The sequence below is a fragment of the Gavialis gangeticus genome, unplaced genomic scaffold, assembly GCF_001723915.1.
Source record: "Gavialis gangeticus isolate Ggan-Ray unplaced genomic scaffold, GavGan_comp1, whole genome shotgun sequence".
Lineage (NCBI taxonomy): Eukaryota > Metazoa > Chordata > Crocodylia > Gavialidae > Gavialis > Gavialis gangeticus.
The window spans coordinates 8,626,663-8,631,789 of record NW_017729019.1 but is presented as its reverse complement, the minus strand read 5'-3'; positions in this window follow the sequence as shown (position 1 = coordinate 8,631,789).

The following is a 5,127-nucleotide window of genomic DNA, read 5'->3' as shown; positions in this document are numbered from 1 at the left end:
AAAAAAAAAAAAAACACAACCCGGTCACATCTAAGGTCTTCAAAATCTCTGGTGCTTCACTGTCTACATTGTCTGCTCTTCCTCAGACTTCTGACAGCTTGATGTCTCTGGGCAACGTTACACAAGGGAAATTAGTTCAGTATTTCTCACCAACGCCCATCTGTATATATGTCAACGCACATAGAAGTTTGTGCGCACGTTTGAGAGGCAAACACCGATTTGAGATTATAGCACAGAGGAACGTGAATGATTATTTCCAAATGAAGAGCGCTCATTAAAACCCCTGAATGACATCTGGAAGCAGCTTCCACGGCACCACAACTCCTTCCTGTGCTAGAGCAGAAACTCAGGAGATAGATCTCTCTTAGCAGATGTCCTCTTCCAGCACAGGGAATCCATCGTGATCGGAGAGGAAGACGCAGAAATTCAGGGGGGATTTTTCCTAAACAGCTTCAGAAAAAAGAGTCAATGGCCTGTGCTCCCGAGTTACTTACACACTCGGGAAGTCCCTCTTGAATGAACAATGTGTTAGCGTTGTCTGGTGCTGCATCGTTCCAGCCAGCTCCGCGCTTCAAGACCAGGCTGTTTGGGGCAACAAGGATGCCACAGGCACAGACTGAAACGCATTGCCAGCAGTAGGGTGCAAGAAGCTTATGCAACATCTGCATTCACCTTCCTTGAGCTAATGCCATCAGCAACTCATTAAAAAGAAAAGGATGGCCATGTTTCACCAAGGATGAATCTGACATGTTGTCTATGCCACATTCACAGGCCATCTCCAGGCAGCTTTTTAAACAGGAGCTGGCAAGCGAAGAGGCAGGTCACCATGGAGTGGAGTTGAGGCTCAAGCATAACTGAGGAGGAGCATTTGCAACAAGCCCCTTTGAAAGCCAAGTCCTGGTCTTGCTTACCGTGTCATCTAAATGAAAACACAGCATGGAGCGAGAGATCCAGAAATGCAGAGTATTGGAACCACCTCAAAAATAAAAAACAAAGACTCACCAGGAACTGGAAGGTCACCATGGGCTAGTAGCGTGGCAAAAAAAAGCAACACATGCAGTCTCATTCACCTCCCACTTACACCGCTGTGGATTCAAATACTTGAGTTGCTCTTACTTTTTACCCTTATGGACATGGGCATGAAAAGAGATGGGGGTGAAGAAGAAATAAGCTGTTCCAGGGGCTGTCTCCAGTTTTTGGAGAGCAAGCAAGTTGCCTATACACACACACACACACCAGGCTTTATAAAGGACAAGGCTGCAGTAGCAGCCTGACAGGGAGGCTGGCAGAAGGGAGCACGTGCAATCCCAGGATTGTTTAGATAGAGATGCAGATCAGAGGACATCAGGTCATCCGCAGGAGCTGATAATGGCACGGATTACCGCCCGTTCTGATCTGGCATCAACTCAGCCATTAACAAACCCCGAAATGCTCAGCCTGTGCTGTAGGAAAAAGCTGAAAGGTGAATTGCACCTCCGCGCAGAGCTGGAACAATGCCTATGAAGCACTGAACGCAGCGTTTCAGCAAGGCTGACGGGGTGCACAGGGCTTGGGTTGAACTTCTGCACAGAGGCAAATCTCACCCTGAAAACAGCAGCAGGGCAGCAACCTGATTTCTGCCTGTATGATACTAGTTTTGCTTGGATGCAAATTTGTTTCTCTCAGCTGCTAGAAAAATGCAAGATAAGGCAGACTCATTTTGTTTTCTGTCTATCTTCTAATCACTGAATGGAATTAAAATGGGAACTGCATCCGATACCAGCTACCATCAGGAACAGCGTACTTAATTTGATGGACTCTTATTCCCATCTGATCTGAATATGCCAGAAGCAAACGTATGACATCAAACAGCTCTCCGCCCGTCATTCATGGCCAAAGAAAGATCCCTCTCTGAAACTGGATAGCACTTGCTGGGAGCCAGTTCAAGATCAAAGTTAGGCACCATCAGCTAGAGATGAGGGAGAATAACTGGACAGTGGATCACCGGTCAGGTCTGGAGCGACATTTCCCAGGGAACAGCAGAGGAGGAATATCACCATTCACTGAAGGAGCCGACACCCGATTGCTGGGAGACATTCACTGCAATGGTCCTGTCATGCAACATGGCACTGGCATGGCTTCAAAATGGGTATTTGTCCCAGGAGGCAACTGCCTTGTTTGACCGGGGCCTTGTTCTTGCCATACGGTTTCATGTTCCTTTCCCTCATTCCTCCCAGCACGAACAGGCTTGGAAGGGAGGTTGCCAACTGCAAGATGGGCCTTCAAGCGAGAGGGCTAACAAAGGAGGTGGGAGGGGAAGTGTAAATATTTCATAGGGTTAGTCTGTTATATCTGTCAAGGAGCCCGCAGGGCCTGCGCACACCTTAAAGAACTGGTCCCAGGTGCTGAGCCAGACTGAAACCTGCTCACAGGGAGGAGGGCAGATGCACAAGTCAACAGCACTCGTCCTCTTGCTGGAGAGGGGAACGGCTCCTTTGCAGCAAGCGAAGCCTGGGCATGCCAGCCTGAGCAGCGTGTAACATCTGCTCCGCTCTAGAGATCCAACTACCGCCTGACCCGAGCCAAATGCTGCTCCGTTCAGCTCAGCCGAGTCCTCCAGCCTTGGCCAACGCTTCAAGAGACAGCTCTCGCCACCCCCGAAGCGTGCCAAGCTGGAAAGCACAAGATGTCTGCCACAGACCCCTTCCCTTGCTGAGCCCCTGGAGGCAGTCTGCTCTGGCCCTGAAGCAAGAGATTCGGGTATCCTTATTGCACTGGTTCACATGAAAGAAAAGAGTCTCTCATTCTGCTGAGCCTCAACGAGCCAAAGGTCCTGCTGAAGCGAGGCAGCATGGGATGGAAATAACGAGCATTTGGCGGGTGCTCTGTTATTTAATGAGATAAAGGGCCTTTCATCTCCAAGTCACCTCTTCACGCTCAATAAATAGCCTTCACCGTCTGGCACGTGCGCACGCCTTGCGTGGCACGAGTCTCACCGCTTGTAGTTCTCTCTCACAAGACCACCGCTATCACCATCTCCATCCCCTTGCACCACTGCTGCCCGCGAAAGCCATGCAATGTGAACGTGCAAGCTAGAGGTCCCGAGACTCTGGCTCTCAATTCAGTCGCCGTCTTGTGCTCTTTGATGCTGTGCGCTGATGACATCGGCATTGTGCTCAACTAATTTACATGAAACTCGATAAGAGAAGATGTGCCTGAATTTATAAGTGCAGCTCAGTCTGACAAGGGAAGAGGCCTCTGCACGCACGACGCAGAGGATTTATGCTCAGATAACGGCGTGAAATAAAGCTTATGGAGGAAGAGCTAAAATATTGATGGCAAATGCTAGGGACGCTGATATTTCAGAGCATTCACCATTAGGTTATAAGCAGCTTATCTTAGTCGGTGATATACATGGTATCCTTGGGAACCAAAGTAATAGATAATAAGTCAGATGTTGCAACACCTAGGAGGCCCTCTGACTAACCAAATCCCATCAGCTCTCCAAGGGACACAGCACATGCCATGCCGGATGGAAAGCTAGAACTGCAGTCAGTGCTCAGGGGAGAGAAAGGCCTCACTATGATTATAGTCAAGAGGATATTTTGCCTAAAGAGTGTGGCCTATATTACAATCGGTCTCTCCAGTTCGGTCTGGGTCGCTAGCCCAAATCTGAAACTTCAGGGGAAAATTTAAACACTGAATGCACAGTGCAATTTAGGCAGCTAAGGAGTCAGACTCCTGCTGCCAAACGCTACGTTCCCTGCCCCTCTTCCCCCAGTTAGACTGCATTTACCTTCTTCCTGGCAGGAAAACCCACAGTGAGGATTAAAACGCTGGTATAAACAAACACACAACTCAAGGGGAAAAGCCAGAATTACAACGCAACCTTCCCTCACCCTCCTCCTCCGATCGGAAAGGGGGAAGAGAGCTAGACACTTTCTTCTCGATTACCAAACCCCTGCACCTCTTTCGAAACTAGTTAGTTTTCCCTTCCCAGAACCAAGCCATTTAACTGCTTGTATGACAAAAGAAATACCACTCACAGGGCAAAGACCCCCATGACATTACTCAGGAATTCGGCCAGGAGTTAGCAAATATGGAGGCAACAGGGAGATTCTGGTTGCCAAGCCTGGCTCCCCGAGCAGTGTTGCAATCCCAGCCTCTGATGGCATCAGGCATATTTGAGTGGCCACGTGGTAACCAGTCCACAGACTAGGACTCTGTGTCTCCTCCAGGGTTAGTACAGAGATTAATGCAGCAGAAACAATGACTTTGGTGACACAACACTATACAAATGCCATCACCTGATAGCGCCTGCGGATAAGAGCATCAGCATATGCACCTGGTTGTGTTAGATAAGTAAACTCGACCCTCTAATGCGATGAGGGGGTCTCGGTACTAAGGGCCGCGCCGCACGGGCGGCAAGCGACAGCGCCTGTTCTTTGGCATTCGCCCTCTCAGACAAGGGTGGGAGGGATCCCAGATCCTTCCTTTCCCTGGCAGGCATCCACCAGAGCCTGCTGCCTCCCGAGATGACCGACAGCCTTCAAGATGATGTTAGAAATGGCCGGCCAGGCAACACTGACCCAATACTGTTAGCAGCTCAGAGAGATTCTCCAGTAGGTCGTGGCATAAGGCTGCTGGGACCAGAGGCAGCGGAAAGGTATTCCAGGAGGTTCTGGGGTGTAGCATGGGGCAACGAGGATACTCTGCTCGGCTGTGGATCAGTGGGAACATTTTCATTATTCCAGGGATGGGTATTCTATGGAAACAATCAAGAAACAGGAGACAACACGCTCCCATGATGGTGAGCATACATGCTGGGACTGGCAATCGAGGTATATCTAGGTATTTACAAGGTGCCAGCTGTTATGCTGCCAGATGGGCAACACCCTTTGAGGTTATGGGAGTGCAGTCACTGTATTTATTCCACGCAGAGAAGAGAAGCGACGGGCGCAGACGGCTCACTCAAACCGCGGCTCCGCTGGAACGTGCGACTGCTCAGCCGTAGCAAGGTCGGGAGAGAGAGGGACAGGCTGCAGGCCTGGGCACCACGCCCAGGTCCCCACCGCTTCAGAAGCTACATTCAGCCTCTGACACTTGATCAGGGCCACGTCGGCAAGTGAAGCAGCTGACCGCGGGGGC